The sequence below is a fragment of the Perognathus longimembris genome, chromosome 18 (genome assembly GCF_023159225.1).
Source record: "Perognathus longimembris pacificus isolate PPM17 chromosome 18, ASM2315922v1, whole genome shotgun sequence".
Classification (NCBI taxonomy): domain Eukaryota; kingdom Metazoa; phylum Chordata; class Mammalia; order Rodentia; family Heteromyidae; genus Perognathus; species Perognathus longimembris.
Window position 1 is genome coordinate 26398102 of NC_063178.1, and position 20251 is coordinate 26418352.

The following is a 20251-nucleotide window of genomic DNA, read 5'->3' on the forward strand; positions in this document are numbered from 1 at the left end:
CCCCACAAAACAACAACAACAACAACAACAACAACAACAACAACAAAAACCCTCAGAGTATACTTACAGAAAAAAAATCAATTTTTCATTCCAGAAATGATTGGAGAGACACAGGATTTGACCTACATTCATATGCCAAAAATAGATCACTAAAATGGGTGGTAAAGCCACTTAATGAAATAGTTTTGAGACCATAAATCAGTAAGTAGGTTAAAAAGTGTCTCACTAGTAAGTTATTCTCTTTATAAAACAATTGAAAAATATGTGAAAGTTGCTTAGGCTGTGTCTCTGAGCTGCTACGAACTCTATAAGGTAAAGGAACAGATTTTTATAGGCCACTTAATCTAAATACTTTAGAAATATCAGAAGATAAGTAATTTATAATTTCCACATTACTCTTAATAGCTTTGGACTTCATTGTAAGATATTTGTAGAATAGAAAAATGTGTAATTCAAATTATTTGATAGTTAACTTATTCGTTAACAGTATTCTTTGGGGCTACTATGAATTTTGGGAAATTTGAAAGATCTTAGAGAGCAAGTGCTGATGGCTCATACCTGTAATCCTAGACACTTAGGAGGCTGAGATCTGAGGTTTACAGTTCAAAGCTAGCCCAAGCAGGAAAGTCTGTAAGACTCTTATCTCCACTACACTACCAAAAAAGCTAGAATTGGGGCTGTGGCTCAAGTGGTAGAGCACTAACTTTGAGCAAAAAAGCTAGGGACAGTACCCAGGCCCTGAGTTCAAGCCCCAGGATTGACATTCACACACATACACACACACACACACACACACACACACACACACACACACACATCCTAGAACATTCAAAGGGTCCCATCACATGCTTTCTTGGTAAGAGAAACAGAAGGAATGCATTATCCTCATAAACTAATATGTTGAATTGAAATCCCTTTGTACAGCTTCTTAAGGATAATAACAAATTAAAATTTAAAATAGTCTAGAAAAAAAAAGGACCCATACATTGCTGTAAAGGAAACTGAAAACTGAATTAAACATAGGTGAACTAAGCATTTAGGATGTGGGATTAAGAAATGACTCAGGCCAGGCACCTGTAATCCTGCCTACTCAAGAGGCTGAGATCTGAGGATCCAGGTTCAAAGCCAGCCAAGTCAGGAAAGGCCACGAGACTCTTATCAACCAAGAGTGGTAGAGTGCTAGCCTTGAGCAAAAAGGAACTCAAGGACAGTGCCCAGACCCAGAGTTCAAGCCCCAAGACTGGCAAAAAAAAAAAAAAAAGAAAAGGAAAGAAATGACTGAGTCAAACACCCAGAAACTATAAGATGGCATTCATTAGCACACCTTTAAGATGTAGGGGAAAACTTACAAATATACCTTAAATTATTTTTAGTTAATATTATTTTTCCATTGCTACAACATCACACAACAAAACAAACCTCTATAAGTTGTAGGCCCTTTCAGAATTGGTAATCACAGCAAAATCATAATCTTTTTCACATTTAAACAATGTATTGTATTGGCGTCTCTGTCAGTGTGGGCTGTCTTTAGGATTGTTAGATCTCAGGCTCCTAGCACCACAGGGACGGGCCACCGGCTCCCAGCAGTGAATCACGGAGTTTGGTCAGGATCCTTATCTAATACTTACAGAATAAATGCAATCTGGAAGATGAAAGATTAGGAGACATCTGTTCTGGTCAAGCACTGATTCTGGATGTGCCAACTCTTAAGAAGATGACTTGATATCATGAGCCAAAGCGGAGCTTGCTGGCATCTGCATGTGGTATGTACACAGCCCTCTGTATCAATGATTCAAAATGTACTTAGCCTACTTCAGATGCATGGGTGCTGGATAGGGGCAGATCTTTGTTATTACTTACTAATATGTGCAATAACTGTACAGCATCTGCATTGCATGCATACAATAAGTAATCTAGATGTGATTTGGCCTTTGTGGGAGAACGTGGGCAACTTAAACACAAACATTTGAGCACCTGGAGATTGTGGTATCTGACACAGGGCCCTGTGGCTACCAATGGATGGTGAAACAGAAATGAAACCAAGGTGAACATCACTGCTTCGAAGACTTGAAGTGATTTCCTGCACGAATTGTGCATATTCTTTGATATGAATGAGCAACATTTTCTTAATTTCATAGAGAGAATGAATAAAAAAACACTTTTAGAAACCTATTTATACCATTGGCATTAATCCACAGCACACAATCAAGGCAAATTCAGTGTGCTGACTGTGGAATTTTGCTTTCCAGATGAGTCTATGTTCTTTCAACCAGTCTCTAAACATCAGCACCTCGTAGAACTCACAACGGGCCCTAGAGCTACCACTGTTGATCTTCAAGTAAGTGCCTGTTACATTCACATGATTTACTATTTAATTTAATTTTTTGTTTATGTGATACCCAGAAATTGAACCCAGGGCCTCATGCATGCTAGGCAAGCACTCTACCACTAAACCACATTCCCAGCCAAATGATTTACTTCCCTCTCCCCATAATTTGCATAGATCAACACAGAGGTATAATAATATAAGGTTTAAAAGAATGATGTTGAGATTTTGTAATGCAAGAAAAAAAATGAGAGGATTCTTTTGAGTTGATTTGCCTCTCTCATAAACAGATGTTAGACATTCTTCATTCGGGGATGCTTTCCTTTATATGCTGATAGCCAAGAGAAAATCACTGACTTTTAAATTTTGTGAAGAAAAAGTCAGAGGGAAAGAGTAGGTAAAAGAAGACACAATCTCAGAACAAAGGACATCATTTAAAAGTTGGGTCAGGGGCTGGGGATATGGCCTAGTGGCAAAGAGTGCTTGCCTCGTATACATGAAGCCCTGGGTTCAATTCCCCAGCACCACATATACAGGAAATGGCCAGAAGTGGCGCTGTGGCTCAAGTGGCAGAGTGCTAGCCTTGAGCAAAAAGAAGCCAGGGATAGTGCTCAGGCCCTGAGTCCAAGCCCCAGGACTGGCAAAAAAAAAAAAAAAAAGTAAAAGGAAGAATTTACTACACAGTCCTTCTCTTCTTGTTATGCTAGGGACTGATAAAAATGTAATGCCACATATTTGTATAGTCAACCACAGGACTAAGCCAACCTCTCCATTCTATAGCTGAGCAAATTAAAATTCTTCTCCAAGTACATCTAAACATTCTGTAAGATGTAGGTTGAATCTGATCATAAAGTAGATCCTCCCCAGCCCTTTGTTCCTTAGCAAAAATGCTCAGTTCTCTGGTCGTGGGCTCCCAGAAGCCAGAAGTCACATATAATAGTCACTAGAGATCCTGGTAGATCTTCTCAAAAGCAAAGTTGTCTTTCTGGTAAACAAGATTTTTTCTTTATATTTGTGCTATAGAGCCATCCACAAAATGTATTTCCTTGACCTGACACCTCAGTTTTAGCCACCAGTGTTATTATAAGAAAAGAGAAGCCACTTTGCAACATTAGCTAAGCAGTAGTATAAATAGGATTTAGGATGCTTTTGATTTTTATAATTTTATTCACAAGATATATGAATTGTCATGGTTTTTGCATCTTTAAAGTTTTGTTTGTTTGCTTTTCCAGTCCTGGGGCTTGAACTCAGGGCCAAAGCACTGTCCCTGGCTTCTTCTTTTTTTTATTTTTCCTTGAGGCTAGCACTCTACCACTTGAGCCACAGCACCACTTCTGGCTTTTTTTTTTCTGTATGTGGTGCTGAGGAATTGAATCCAGGGCTTCATGTGTGCAAGGCAAGCACTCTACCACTAGGCTATATTCCCAGCCCCATCTTTAAGTTTGATCTCTTATAGCTTCTAAAGTATTTTTCTTTACTTCTTTCCTCCCTCCCTCCGTTCCTTCTTCTGTCTCTCCCCTTTGCTTTCTCTTACTCCTTCTTCCTCTTCTATCTCTTTATTTCACTCTCCTCTTTCTCCTTTCTCTTTTCTTGCTTTATCTTTCTCTTCCTTTCATTTTCTCCTTGTCCCTTTCTCTTTCTTTCCTTCCTTCCTTCCTTCCTTCCTTCCTTCCTTCCTTCCTTCCTTCCTTCCTTCCTTCCTTCCTTCCTTCCTTCCTTCCTTCCTTCCTTCCTCTCCCTGTGTAGCAAAAGCTAATCTTGAACTCATTATCCCCTGCACCAGTACTGGGATTACAGGTGGCCTGTGCCACACGTATCTACAATTTTGTTTTCTTAATGTTTTTTTACCCTGCCATCTTCAAAGTTTGTATTTGCAAGCAGAAAAAAAGGATAAATTATCTCTTAAAATTTGACATTATCGGGCTGGGAATATGGCCTAGTGGCAAAAGTGCTTGCCTCGTATACATGAAACCCTGGGTTCGATTCCCCAGCACCACATATATAGAAAACGGCCAGAAGTGGCGCTGTGGCTCAAGTGGCAGAGTGCTAGCCTTGAGCAAAAAAGAAGCCAGGGACAGTGCTCAGGCTCTGAGTCCAAGGCCCAGGACTGGCAAAAAAAAAAATAATAAAAAAAAAATTGACATTATCACCCTTCTTCTCTGTTCCTTTTCCATTCCCCCCCTCCCTTCTCGCTCACTTGTCTCTCCTTCACTCCTCCTATGATGCTCCTGTCCCTAAAGTTTCCGAAAACACATCTTTGGAAATTCCAGTTTACTTGCCATTTTAGAGGTTTCCATTGTATTAATACCCAGAGAAACCCTTTATGTTGCTATCAGCCATTTACATTATAGCGTGCATGAGCTTAAGAGGGATATCAGAGAAAGGTACCATCAAGTGGGGAAGATCATAAAAGAATAGGGAGGCTAAGAACTTGGCCTGAATTCATCTACTTTACATGAATTCCATCTACTTTGCTTAGTTTTTAAAGCGTTCTCACTTTTAAAAAATCCATTTCGATTAGACTTACTGCAGACAATTCGGTAGAGAAAACAGAAATGCGTGTGATTATGTTTTTTTGTTAAACAACAACAACAACCATGCTTTATAAATAACACAAACACTTCTGGTTAATCCTAGTGGATTGAGCAGATGCTTTTATTTATGATCCTTTCTATAAATTGCAGTAAAAGGATCTTAAAGGATTAGAAAGGAATAAACCCTCACAACAAAGAGAATGGTGGAAGAAATGTCAAAAGGCAAAAGATGCCAAGCAAGATTGGGAAAGCTAATGAGTGATACCTGATTTGTAGCGTGACTGAGTTGAAACCCAAGACCCAGTGGAGAGCCAGCCCCAAATTGAGGCGCAGAGCTCCTGAAAGCCACAGGAATTTGTAGGGAGCAGAAACCTGGTTGGGGGCGATGGGAGGGGGGTGGGGGGAGCATGGGCACTGGGAGAACTGAAGGAAAGGAGGTGCACTTCTAGTCCCTAATTGCTTCTCCCAGGATAGGGTAGAGCAGCCACTTCTACCAACCCCCCAGAAGACTGGAAGGTGGTTGGGCACAATGTGTGCATGAGTTGGAGACAGATGAATAGAACCCCAAAGCAAAGCGAGTGGGGCAAGTTAGCATAGAAACTAATGAGCTTCGTTGTAAACCTCATCTATTTACTGACTCACTGTGCTCTCATTGTGGTAAAAACTGGTTTATTTGGAGAGTGAGGATGAGGAAATAAATATTTTTTGTAAGAAGGCAAAAAACTATATAAGAACAAAAAATCAAGAAGTAGCAGAATTCAAGTGTTTTTGAGATATGGGGATCAAAACAGTGATAAGTAATAATAAATACAAGTCATAGCCAAAAAAAAAAAATTACAAATGGGGCCTCCTCCAGAGTGATGCCAGAGAAGATACACTCCTTACAAAGTTGCAACCATCACTGAGTCCTTCCTTCCTTCCTTCCTTCCTTCCTTCCTTCCTTCCTTCCTTCCTTCCTTCCTTCCTTCCTTCCTGTCTTTCCCCTTCCTTCCTTTCCTTTCCTTTTTATTTTCTTTCTGTGATGATACGAGACACTTGGGTTTCTGACTCCCAAGTGGTGTTCTACCACTTGAGCCATGCCTCAAGGCCAGCGTTTTACTGGTTAATTACAGAGTTTTATCAACTTTTCTGCTCAGGCTAGCTTTGAACCTCAATCCTCCAGAACTCAGCCTTCTGAGCACCTAGGATCACAAAGGCGAATCATGGGTGCCTGACTTATAATGTGAATGTCTACCAAATTCAGGTGACACTGATGTTGCTGATGCCTAGAGCACATTTTGGGGTACCAGGGCTCTGGTGACCTGATAAACATACTTCTCTCTGCTCAAACCTATGATGATATAGTAGCACTGGCTTTCTCCATTGGACACCTTCTTGGTTCTAAAAAAATATATAAATGTGCAAGAGCAGTTCTGTGTGTCGTTAGCATTTAAGTCAAAGAATGCAATGCTAATGACCATCTTCACTGTCAGTCCCCCTCTTTTTGTTCTTTTTTATGCCAATCCTGGGCCTTGGACTCAGGGCCTGAGCACTGTCCCTGGCTTGTTCTTGCTCAAGGCTAGCACTCTACCACTTGAGCCACAGCGCCACTTCTGGCAGTTTTCTATATATGTGGTGCTGGGGAATCAAACCCAGAGCTTCATATATGAGGCAAGCACTCTTGCCACTAGGCCATATTCCCAGCCCCATCAGTCCCCCTCTTTCAGTTCGAAATGGTGATGTGTTATCCATGCTGACCACCATCTACTGATACCCGTGCCTAGAACCATGGAAACAACATAGTTAGTTACCCAACTAATGTTAGGTGGATGACTGTCTAATATACCATCGTGTTTGGCAGTGTTGTCTCTTTTCCAACTGGATTGTCTAATGATGGCAATGCTTGTTTCTGAAGTATTTGTTGCTGTGTGTGCTTAATGGTGCCTGGTTTCTGGCCCTGTGAAACTCACTTTGGTCAACTAACAGAAACATTTATTAGATTCATCATGAGTAACTAATAAATTAATGTAGGTGAAAGGAGTAGTTAATTAGCTCTAATCTTGGCAGAAAGGATCATTAGCACTTAATGAGAATGAATAATTTCATAAGACATGGAAATATATTATTGCCTCAAGCTAAATAGCTTATAACCATAGCATTGCAAATTGCTATTTCAAATTAATGAGTGACACTTTCACATATTGCTAGATGATCTATAATATTTTTTAATGCTATACCTCTAGGTCCAATAGCGAGTATACAAGGGTCATGTAATTTCACTGTAAATTATTATAGTTAATCAGACTTGAGATTCTGTCTTAATGTAAATTGCTATCCTTCTTTCCCTGAGTAAATCTAGCTGCCTTTAAATATTGCTTCTTGAGACAAGTTTTTTTCTAGTTCCTTCTATCAACCTATAACCCCCTCATTCTTTGTTTCAATCATATTTGCTTTTATGATGCTAGGGATGAAATTGCAGGTCCTGCACGTGGTAAGCAGGTCCCGCCCCAGTCCCTCATTCTAGCTAATCATGTCTGGCTTTTTCCAGTTTTTCAGAATACTTTCAGGAGTTTGTGAATGTATATTTCCTTGTATGTGCTTAATGTTTTCTTCCCTCCTGTGTCATGAAAGACAAAGAATTGGGTCAGTGGTTTAGTGGGTGAACACTGCATGTGTGAAGGACAGCAGATACCCCAAAGTCTTGTTTTTCTGTTGTCACTATAAATCTGTCAAGGATTAGATGGAGGCATCCAGTTAAATCAACTTTGAAATTTTTAACAGCCAATATTGATGTCCTCTTAAAAGTCAAGCCGTATTCCTTGATATTACCTCAGACTTTGACCTGAAAACAAAACAAAAAGAACTTATATCAGGCCACGTGCTTACCAGTTTACTTTATTTACCTCTGATTGCTATATGGAATAAAGATCAGTTATGATTATTTTCCTCCTGTAGGTTTCTTTGAACAGAATGGTAAAGTTCTGAAAGAAATCCCAGTGACACCTTCCGTGTACTTGGGATGAAAGGAACAACAGTTGTCACCTGTACATGGAGGGAAGTCTATAGGGATGGTGTGTTTCTCCCTGGTTCTGTGTTCCAGTCCAGCTTTCCCATAAAGATTATTGCTTTAGTTCCAGTATAGCTATTCCATGAAGATTAGTCCTCAGTCCCAGTACAGCTATTCTATGAAGATGGTTTGTTTTCAAGCTGAACCACTTTTACAAGATACCCTTAGACACAATCCATAACAGAACGACACACATTATCTCCTTAACCTAGTTTGAGATGTCACCCCTCTACCTAGGACACGGTTTTCCTTGCTTGTGGACTCTGCTCATTATGTGCCTTCTGCATGTGGAGTATGACACAAACCCAGTCTCTATCCTGACAGCACCTCGTTCCCATTACCTCCAAATCTTTCTTCTACTTGTTACCATTTTGGGGGAGGAGAGAAGGAAGGAGGAGATAGTAATGGAGCCTATGGCTTATCATCTTTTTAAAATTTAGGTAGGATCATGGCATGTCTCTCCTCTACCTTGACCCTAAAGAAGATTGGCTTCAGAATCAAGTCTGAATTCCTTAAGGCATGACATCATTTCAACTAACATTTGTCATAATAAAATCCTCAACTCTGAGCCCTTGGCTCAAACCAAACATTTGCTTTTCCCCCTGAATTTACCCATCTAGGTGCTTTTGATTCTTTTGTGGGTAATTTCTCTCTCTTACTGTTGTTTTTTTTTGCTGCCAGTCCTGGGCCTTGAACTCAGGGCCTGAGCACTGTCCCTGGCTTCTTTTTTGCTCAAGGCTAGCACACTGTCACTTGAGCCACAGCGCCACTTCTGGCTTTTTCTATATATATGGTGCTGAGGAATGAAACCCAGGGCTTCATGTATATGAGGCCACTAGGCCCTATTACCAGCCCCTCTCTCTCTTACTTCTATATTCCCAATTCTACCTTTCAAGGACCAGTTCAGTTGTCTTGTTCATCAGAGAGTTCCTAAGCCCCAAGCCCCAAAGGAAAATAGAATTTAGGGTCATATCTTCTGCCCTGTCTTAGACTTATTTGTATTTTTGTATTGGTTACTTATACTTAAATTCTCTTACTTTCAAGAAAGTTTGATTTCTGTTTCTTTTGCTTTTTAACTCTTTCTTCCCTCCTCCTCTTCCTCCTCCTCCCCCCCTCCTCCTTCTCTTCCTTCTTCTTCTCCTCCTCCCTCTTTCTCTTGTCTGTGTGTGTGTGCACGTGTGCACGTGTGCCTGGTCTGGGCCTTGAACTCGGCCTGGGAGCACTTCTTGAGCTTTCTTTACTCAAAGCTGGTGCTCTACCACTTGAGCTACAGTTCACGACTAGCTTTGTGGTGGCTAATTAAAGATAAGAGTCTCACAAACTTTCCTGACCAGGCTGGATATGAACCACAAGCCTCAGATTTCAGCCTCCTGAGTCACAGGTATGAGCCACTGCACCCAACTTTCTGTTTCATTTTCTTACCTCCTAAAATATCTAGTATTTTTCTAAGTTGCAAGATGATACAGTGACAAAGAAATAGACTGTGAAATAAACACTACAATATAATCATAGAGCCCTTTTTGTTTCAGCATTTATGTTCTCAGTTTCTTTAAATTATTTTAAATGGCTATATTTAGAATTATTAATATAACTAAATATCTATGTTTGGATAAATTAAGAATTAAGTGCTGGAGTACTTTGTTTGTTTTTGGTTAGTCATGTGGCTTGAACTCAGGGCTTGGGTGCTATCCCTGAACTCTTTCACTCAAGGCTAGTACTCTATCACTTTGAGCCACAGCTCCACTTCTGGTTTTCTGTTGGTTAGTTGAAGACAAGAGTCTCATGGCCTTTCTTGCCCTAGCTGGCTTTGAACCACACTTCTTAGATCTGTGTCCTAAGTAGCTAGGATTACAGGCATGAATCACGAGCACCCAGCTAGTTGTAAATGGTTATTTGTAAAAGGATTATCTTAAGGTGACTTTTAAAATCATTTTTTATAAAATGCATACAAGTTAGAAGTAAAAAAATAAAGTGGTACAAAAATTCATTTTTATCTAGAAAAACAAATGGATTAAAAATTTAAAACTCACTAAGCCAAGCAGAAGTAATCAGTTAATATAATGGAACTAAAATTAAGTATCTTTTTAATTCATTTTCTATGAGTTGCAGAAATATTGACTGGCCTCGCCTTTAAAGACTGAAAAGACTTAAGTGTAGATTTTTATCTTGTTAGGAACTAAATACATGACATCAATTCATACCTTTATGTTTTCTATTGGGGTGTACTTGGTACATATATAAAATCCTAGTGTGTTTATGTTAAAGTCCAGCAAAATTTGCTGAGCCAAGGATGGCAAGTGGGAGGAATCAGGATGTCCTCAAAATATGCTACTTGATTACAGTGATTATTTGTAGCCAAGGGCCATGGAAAAAGGGCAGAGGAAGAGGGCTCTCTGCCCTCCCCTTTTCAACCTAAAAGCAGGACATAAATCTCCATGAGGAATATGCCCCCGTTGTACCAGGAAGAGGGGAGCATGCTATCACGCTGAGCTGATAGGGAGCTGAAGCTGCACAGACAAGCCTTACAAAAAGAATTCTCCTCCCTGGTCAGTATCCTCTTCAAATGTCCTGGTCACGGTCCCACAAGCTGTCACCCTAAGCCCCAGTCCCTGTTTCCTTTGGTCATTTATGCACAATGTATCATTTTTGTTAGGACAGTGTGTAAGCTCTCAGTCCAATCTTCTTCTTTGGGTCTCCATTCCTTTACATGAAGGCTCCTACATACATGTAAAATACTAACATCAAATAAAATTCACATGCTTCTTTCTTTCTTTCTTTCTTTCTTTCTTTCTTTTTCCTTCCTTCCTTCCTTCCTTCCTTCCTTCCTTCCTTCCTTCCTTTCTTCTCTTGCTGTATTCCTTTTTTCTTCATTCCTTCTTCTTTCCTCCCTCCCTTCTTCTTTTTCTTCTATCTCTTTCTTTCCACTTAATTTTTAGACCTAACCACAAACCTAAAATAGTAAGAGGAAATTTTTTCTTCCCTTCCACAGATATTTTATAACTAAGACTTTTTGTCTTTCCATAAAGTCTTAAGAAATGGTGTGTGTGTGTGTGTGTGTGTGTGTGTGTGTGTGTGTGTGTGTGTGTGTGTTGTTAGTGAAGAGGTCCTGACAGTCAAGAGGCTGGTGGTGACCCTGTGCAGGTATTACATTTGTGGAAGGATACGGGGTCAAGTACTGAATGTCTTCCAGTGTCAGTAGTCAGCGTTTAGATGACTTTCGATTGCCCCAGTTAAGTCCTTATATTACCTTCCAAGTTTCACCTCTCCCATCATATGCTGAAAACAGATCAATTGAATCCACTATGCTTAACAGTGAACTGACCATTCCTCCTCCCTTCCCCCCTCCTTTTTTTCTTGACTTGCCAAACTCAGGAGCCCATTGCTGTCTCTAAGGAATGTCAGCACAACTAACTGCTTCCCTCCATCTCCCCATAGCCATCCCTCCCACGCTCTGCAGTCAGAGGAGCTCCCCTCCCAATCACAAATCACATTAACTTGGTTTCAAAACATTCTTTTGCTTTGACTTCTAGTCTCAACGTCAAGTTCTTCTAAGAGAAACAATGACATTCGCAGCACACAGCCAAGTCACCATGGCCAGAATGAAGCGAACTGCAGGAGGATTATCTAGTAATTTATTCTGAGCACTGCAGACAACGTGCTGAGGCGAGACAGACACAGTTACCACGCTGGCTTTCATCCCTCTGCGGTGACCATGATCAAAAAGGAGGATCAGCAAGTTCTAGCCTTTGCACTGCTGGCTGCTTTTGTTTACTAGTGTTTACTAGTTAAGTTCACACTGTGTCAGTTCAGCACACTATATAGAGACGAACACTTAATGGAAATCGGACAAAATATCCTCAAAAATAAACTGTGTAATAGCTATTTACGATTTCTCTTTGCCCTTGTGATTTAACTTCACTCTCAATATTGATCCACACATGTGAATTCTTAACTCTACTTTCCCCAAGGAATCATGTTTGCTTTTTTTAAGCTGGAATTTCGTTAATCATTAGGATAAAAATTTAAACATGACCCCAAGGAGACAACAGTTCCTATTTGACTCACACTTAGGTATTGGTTCATTTGTTTTTAGATGTGTGTATGTGTGGGAAGGGTTTACTGGAGCCTGAACTCTACCACTTGAGCAATGCCTCCAGCCTTGCTTTTTCCTGGTTATTTTGGGAGATAAAATCTGGTGAGCTTTTTTGCCCAGGATGGCCTCAAACTTGAACCTCTAGATCTAAGCCTTCCAAGTAGCTGGGATTATAGATGTGAGCACCCAATGCCTGTCTTCACATTTAGCTTTTGCCCGCATTACCATCCAGTCACAAATAGCATGGGTCAATGAAGAGTTAAAGAAAAAACATGGAAAGCTGGTGTTCTTTTTTTCCCTAGGGTATGAGGCCTCATGTAGTCACGGTTATGTTATCACAAGGTCTTATGCAGTTGAGATTAGTAAAAGAACTGAACTTAGCTGCTAAGGTTTTGCTTATCAAAACATGACCTAAAAACTGGCCTACTAATTGGATAGCTTTCCTTTCACTAAATTGTGTTATTAATGCGACGGTTAATTATCCAACATTTACAAATGCTCTCTCAACAATAAATGGATCATCTCTAATTAATAGCTGGTTTTGGTTTATTGATTTTATCCCATCAGTTCATTATATTTAGGAATGGCTATTATATATGTGGAAAGAAGGAAGGAAGGAAGACAAGGCATATATATTTTGTCTAAATCTCTGCAGTTTGAATCCTCTCTTGGCATTAGATTCTGGTGCCCAGTTCACACGGGCTATGAAGTTTCCTGGCCAATCCTCTGCCTTTCCATGGGGGAGGGTAGATGCTGGGGCAAGAGGCCCTCCAATAGCACTTGTATTTTGCAGGAACCTTGTAGAATTCTAGGCGCTAGAAAATGTTCGCTCTAGTTCTAACTCTGCTTCTAGCCAAGTGTGCTTGCTTATGTATTTATTATGTTTTTAATCATGTAAAAGCCATCCTCAAACTCACTATGCAAAACAAAAATTAGGACCTTGAGACCATAAATCTTAACCACATGGCTTCCTTCCCACTTCCTCCCCTGGCCTTCCTGACCCTTGTCCTGAGTCCTATGTCCATATTTTCTGTATTCCTCTCATTTAACCTAGTTTTAAGGCATTTATGTGGTTTCATTGTGTGTGTCTGTGTCAAAACTTAGTTTGGGATGATCATCAAAGTCACAAGTGATTCTATGGCCACTCTTATGCAGAAAGGGATTCATGTAGGTTCCTTCTGCTTGAATTTAGCTGTGAGTGTCTGCAGATGACCCACAGCAATACTTTTATGCATTACTCTTTCTCCTACAGAAATTTTTACCAGAACCAAGTTCTTGGGTCCAGAATGGGAATAAAACAAGACCAGACCCAGAGTGATACAGTCTGCTTGAGCTGGACTGGAGACATAGTTCCGACCAAGAGCAAGTCAGGCCTGGGGCCCAAGAATGTGTAAGATGTAGGGCTTGGCTAGAGAGCTCAGGATCTGGAAAGGAGATGATTGCAGACATCTCCTGAGAGAACTATGCAGCAAGAGCAATGATGGAGATTCTCTGAGTGTCTATCCTGAAGACCAGTATCTAGCTCAGTTGTGAGGGGCTGAAAAAAAACCAAACAGTAAGGATATTCTGTAAGAAGTGATGCCAGAAGTAAGACTTGAACTCAGCACTATTAAGACAAGAAAGCTGCCAGGTAGTGGTGGCTCATGCCTATAATCTTAGCTACTTAGGAGACTGAGATCTGAGGATCATGGTTCATAGCTAGCCCGATCAGGCTCCAGAAAACTGGAAGTGGTGCTGTGACTAAATGTGGTAGAGTACTAGCCTTGAGCAAAAAAGCTCAGGGACAGCATGTAGGCCCTGAGTTCAAGCCCCACGACTGACAAGAAAACTGGCTAGAGAAACTTCCACTTCCATGTGAGGGTTGACAAAAGAATGGAGGCAGACCGCATGCTTTGTTGGTGAACCCAAACATGGTGCTCAAAGGCAGGAAGGGATGAGAATGAAGTGGTAGGCAGAGACTTAATCGAACAGTGCTTCAGATTTCTACAGGTTTTCATTCTTATTCTGCCTTCCAGGATGATTTGTACTGTCTTTTGAGGACCACCAAGTACTGCAAGATGATGATGTTATTATTGTTGTCATTAAAACATACTTATATATATATTTGTCATCAGGAGATCACAAAGAAGTAACAAAAAAGTAGGCTCACTTAAGTTCACAACATAGATTCTGTGAAAACACTTTTCTCTTCTCTACAGTTCACAATACTTAGGAAATCTAAAGATTAAAAAAAAGATAATCAATACTTCAAAACCTTGTAAATGAAAGACTATGATGGAAAAATATTAAGAAAATTGCAGTCACCAAACTGCACAGTAGTATTTTCCTTTCTAGAAGAATCCTAAGAGAACAAAATGAAAATTGCGGAAAACATAAAAGTCCAAATATTTTGTTTTAGTACTCTCCACGAGTCTCTTGTTTTTAAAAATCAAATTTAATAATAAATGTACCTACTTCATGCTTATGAGGAACAAGAGGCTGCTGAGGCTAAAATGGTCCCAGAAATACCAATTTGTGTCTTGATGTGAGATTAGTTATCTGAGTCACTGGCACACAGAGTTGTTACTTTAAGGGAAGACTACATTCAGAAATATTGCAATGGTGGTTAAGACTAGTGCAAGAAATTAACATTTTTTGAGTTCTCTCTCAAATCCATCATATTTCAGTTAATACATTTGCATACACTTGCATATCACCCAACACATTTACTTACATGTTTATAAACTAATTTTAGCTTCCACAGGTGACCATTCTAACTGGGGTGAGGTGAAAGTTTAATGATGTTTCAATTTGCATTTCCTTTATGGCCAGAGATATTGAGCATTTCTTCATGTGTCTGTTGGCCATTTTTATTTCTTCTTCTGAGAAGTCTCTCTTTACCTCATTAGTCTGTTTATTAATTAGGTTGGTGGTTCTTTGAGGGTTTAGTTTTTTTTTTTGTTTTTTTTTTGGCCAGTCCTGGGCCTTGGACTCAGGGCCTGAGCACTGTCCCTGGCTTCTTCCCGCTCAAGGCTAGCACTCTGCCACTTGAGCCACAGTGCCGCTTCTGGCCGTTTTCTGTATATGTGGTGCTGGGGAATCGAACCTAGGGCCTCGTGTATCCGAGGCAGGCACTACTTGCCACTAGGCTATATCCCCAGCCCGAGGGTTTAGTTTTTTAAGCCCTCTGTATAGTCTCAATATTAGGCCACTGTCTGGGTGCTTGAAAGGGGTAGGGTTAAGAGGAGAGGGGTGAACAAATGAGAAGAAGAAGTGAAGAAGAATGCAGTTAAGAATTCAATGTATATCCTATAAAATGAAGACAAGCAAGGGAAGGGTGGGTTGGGGGGAACGGGCGAGAATGTTGAAAGGGTGACAATGACCACAATGCATTTAGTCATAAACTGATTTGTTAAATGGCAGCTCCTTTGCACAACTACTCAAAGAATAAAATAAGACAAATGCAGCAGGGGAGAAAGATCGAACTGAACTCTCAGATAATGATATTTAAACGCACATTCTTTCCTCTCAGTAATACATGATGCATGTTAACATACTAGAGGCTCCAAAAACTAAAAAGTAGGCTTGTGTTTTATTTAACTCACTAAAACTTAGACTTATTTGACCCCCAACACCTGTTTAATTGCCGTATCTTTCCTAAGAAGCTAATTGTTTGACACTGTATGGGCACACCACTGGATAAACACTAAAAAGTATTCAAGTATTCTTTGGATTTTTCAGATAGGAAGTGTTTCTACACAGAATTCTGGGGGTGGTTTCTAAGTACACAGATTAGAACGGGTTAAGGAGTGAATGGGAGGTGAGGAAATGGAGAGGCTTAATAACAAAGAAAGATATAAATTATGTAAGGGGCTGGGGCAATATGAAGTCACAGGAAAGGAAAAGCAAGTATATTTATAGCTCAAGGAATGTTTCCAACAGCGACAGAAAGCAGGCTGGAGGGACAAGGTGACCTAAGGCAAAGTGTCAGAGAGGGAGCAGGAGATGGGATTTAGGACACAGGTGTAGGGTTCTGAACAAAAAGAGTAATGGCTTAGTCCCCCAGGTTGGAAGGAAGATGGAATGTCTAACCAAAATTGACATTTACAGTTCTATCTGTATTTGAACTTACAGGAGCTCGTATCTTCTAGTGACCTAAGTGCTTCTGACTTCAGACGCTAACTCTCTTCTGCCTAGGACAACTCCCTTTTTCTTTGAGCAAAAGGATGGATCATTCCCTTGGCTGCTTACAGGCAAGTTTTAAAATTAACTTAATAAGTAATTAAGAAGAAATAAACACAGGAAAAGGAGTGTAAGTGTAAAATGGCTTAGGTGGATATTTTGACTCTCAGCCTAGTGCATTTGGTTGGGTCAAGAATTCATCCTACATTAAAATTTTGCCCTTGTTCATCCTGTTCTTTTTTTTCCTGACATCTTCATTAGCCCACATTCAGTGTGCTGTAATTGCTTGTATTATGTCTGTTTCTGACCTAACAAAGCCCTCTCTGAGGAACATGAAGTCAGGGTCATGGATGCCATCTTCTTTATTATGATTTTTGTTCTGAGTAAGAAAAGCTTGTCAGAACAGGAAGGAAGTCCAGGCACTGATGGCTCACGTCCGTAATCCTACTGATTCAGGAGGCTGAGATCTGAGGGTTGTGGTTCAAAGCCAGCCCACAGGAAAGTCAGTAAGATGCTTATCTCCAATTAACTACTCAAAAAAGAACAACAACAACAACAACAAAAACCCTGGAAATGGAGCTGTGGCTTAAATGATAGAGTGCTGACCTTGAGCAAAAAAAGCTCATGAATAGCACCCAGGACCAGAGTTCAAGCCCCAGGACTGGCATAAAAAAACCAATTAATTAATAATAAATAAACAGGAAGGCAAGATTTATGAGGTATTTTCTCACCAGGTTTGTGTCTTGTTCATCTTTCTGTCCTCATTCATCAGTTCATTCATTCAGTAAATATTTATTAAGAGCGCACGATTTTCCAGGCAAAATGCCATAGGCTGGAAATGATGAAATGAACACACAGAGCTTTTAGTATAATGAGAAGAGACATATATTAAGTGGACATACAAGTAAATATATAGAGTTAACAAAGGTGCTAAGTGATTTGAAGGAAAAATGAAGAGTTAATGAAACATTAAAGAGAGAGAAGGCTGCCTGGGTTTCTCTACGTTGTGAGAAGCTTCTCTTGGAGAAGTTTGAGATTTGAAGGATAAGTAGAAGTTCTACAGGTAGAAGGAAAGCAGCATAAGTTAAAGCCTTTAGATTTATTCTAGAAGTGCAATTGTAACCCAGTGAGGGTTCAAAGTGACCTTATGGCATAAGTTACATGTTCAAAAGGTTATTCTGTGCAGAAGAATTAGGAAGGGGCAGAGTATAACTGAAGCATTCATGGTGAGACTAGATTCCTTGATCCCATGCAAAACAATGGTACATACCCCCAGAGAGTTAGTCTTGGGAACTTGAGTGAAGGGTAATATTTGTTTTCGATTTTCCAAAGACAATTCTTCTGGAACATCTTAGATAAAATAATAATATAAGAATAAAATGATAAATTAAGGAAATAAGAACTAGAAGAAAAGACAAAATACCATTATTGGTAGAAAACATACCTAGAGACCTCAAAGCACCTACAGAAAAGTTAGCAAAAATATGATACTTTCATGATATCTAAAAGCAATAGTTAATTTAAAATTTAAAAAATGGAAGTACTCCTCGTATACATGAGGCCCTGGGTTCGATTCCTCAGCACCACATATACAGAAAATGGCCAGAAGTGGCGCTGTGGCTCAAGTGGCAGAGTGCTAGCCTTGAGCAAAAAGAAGCCAGGGACAGTGCTCAGGCCCTGAGTTCACTAGGACTGGCCAAAAAAAAAAAAAAAAAAATGGAAGTACTGATGTTTGGACTGAAGAGTCTCATACTTGATGTGCAATTACTCTGCCAGTAAGCCATTCCTTCAACCTTTTTTTGTTTGTTTGTTTTTGTTACCAGGGGTTATTTTGACATAAGGATTCATTTTTTTTGCCTGGGCCAAAACCAAGACTGTGATCCTTCTATATCAGCTTCCCACTATAGCTGGAATGACAGGTACAAGCTACCACGACCAGTTCCTTTTGTTGATTTGAACTGTAATCTCCCAATCTCATATTTGTGATTACCCATTGTATGTTTTCTTCCCCCTCCCCTTTTTTGGGGGGGGTTCTAGGTTTGAACACAGCACCATCTATCCACCCACCTGTACTCCACCCATCCATCTGCCTAACCATTCACTCATCTACCCTCCTATCCATCCATCACCCAACCATGCATCCATCTATCCTGCACCTAGCCACACACCCATCTCTCCACCTACACACCCACCCACCCATCCACCCATTCATTTATCTTATAGTCTATGCATTCTCCCAACTTTCTATATTTCTATGAAGCTTTTAAGTCTGTTACACCCTGGGCCTGGAAAACTGCACTGTCAGATGTTCACATGGCTCTTTTCCCTTCACCACTCAGATCTCTGTTCAAATATAGTATCAGAGAATTTTCTTAGGACCACAATTAGTCTACTATTGCGCTCACTTCACCTCCCCATCACTCCCTGTCTTGTTTTGTTCTCACAGCATTTATCATGACCTGAAATTACACGATTTATTGATTCTTTTCTTGTTTGTTCTGTCTTTCCCCGCAGAATATAAGCTCGATGAAAGAGGAGATTGTTTGATCACAGCAAGAGTTTAGTAAATATCTGCTGAATATGGATTTGTTAACATTTGTTAAATATCAGCTTGCTCTTCAGAATAGCACATTGATTCTACTTAAATAAATCTGTTACTATGGTTTTCATGCTGGCAGAACTAGGGAGACGATTCTCATACCTTGTAAACTTTTCCTATGCATTTTCCTTCACTGAAGTCACTACTTTTTAATTTCACCAAAATTCTTCTTTTACTAGGTGTTTGCTAGTAGTAGAGTAATTGCCTAGCAAATACAAAGCTCCGAGTTCAAACTCCAGTATTGCAAAAAAAAAAAAAAAAGAAAGTAAAATCATCTTTTGTCCTTTATTTAGTTTTGTTAGCATTTCCCTAGCCTCAGGTCCTCAGCTCCTCCCACTAGCCCCCAGATCCACCCATACCTAATGAGCCACTCCTACTCACCACCTACCTACTTCCCCTTTACCCCCAGAGAGAAGCTGCCACCTGGATTAGGTGCACGACACCACGTAGCTCCCTCTCCCGTGGGAACTATGGCCCTACTAATAAACCTCCCTATGAACCTTCTTCTCCTGTCTGTGATTATCTCCACATGGTCCTCTGGGATGGCCAGGACCTGTTCTTTCATTGGTGCCAAACCCGGGATAGGTTCCCCGGTAGATTTGCTCCCCCATTTCTGGGGGGTCCAAGCTGCCCCCAGGACCTATTCTGCTGTCCTAAGCCCACCCAGAGGACCACCGAGGTAACTTCTCCTGACCAAGCACTCTACTTCCATCCACCACGACAATCTACAAATTCGCCCTCATACCCAGGGTAAGTGATCACCTAACCAGGGGCTGGGATCCGATTTTCCGATTTACCGTAGGGCCACAGGGCCGTGGCTTCAGGGCCACACTCGGCGCTCGGTCCGGGACACGGTTACTGGGGTGACGGCCTCATTGCTGATTGTCTCCTACATTTCAGCTGACCAGAGTAATACCAAGGACGCTTGGCATTTAACTCCTCAGCTCCGCTAATCACTTGCCATGGGAGGGGCACAATCTAAAAGCTGCTCAAGTTTGAGCCCAATCTTACAAGTTTGGAATATTTTACAGGACTTACATAACTTCTATGAGCGCTCGGGCAGATGGAGTCTCTCTCTCTCTCTCTCTCTCTCTCTCTCTCTCTCTCTCTCTCTCTCTCTCTCTCTCAACTCTGCCTGCCTGTCTGCCTGTGATATAAAATGGGCTGGTACTAGCTTCCAAAGGTACCAATATTTGTTTAACATCTGCTTTGAAAGACACAAAGAAAGGTTTTCTTTTCTTGTTATTGATGTTTGCTAAGTTTGGAGATTTGGTTAAGTTCTGCTTGTTGTTGGCTAAATCCTGTTTTCTCTAGCATAGACCACATGGTGGACATAGAATTGGTTTTAGCAAGCGCCATCTTGGTTCCATCAAGGTTCCAAAAACTCTTGGAGGTGGAGCCCACCCATCCCCCAGGTGATGGGAGTGCTGAATCTCCCTCGAGGCTGGGCAGGGATGTGGAGACTCTAGCTCCCGGTAACCCTGCCCCCCAC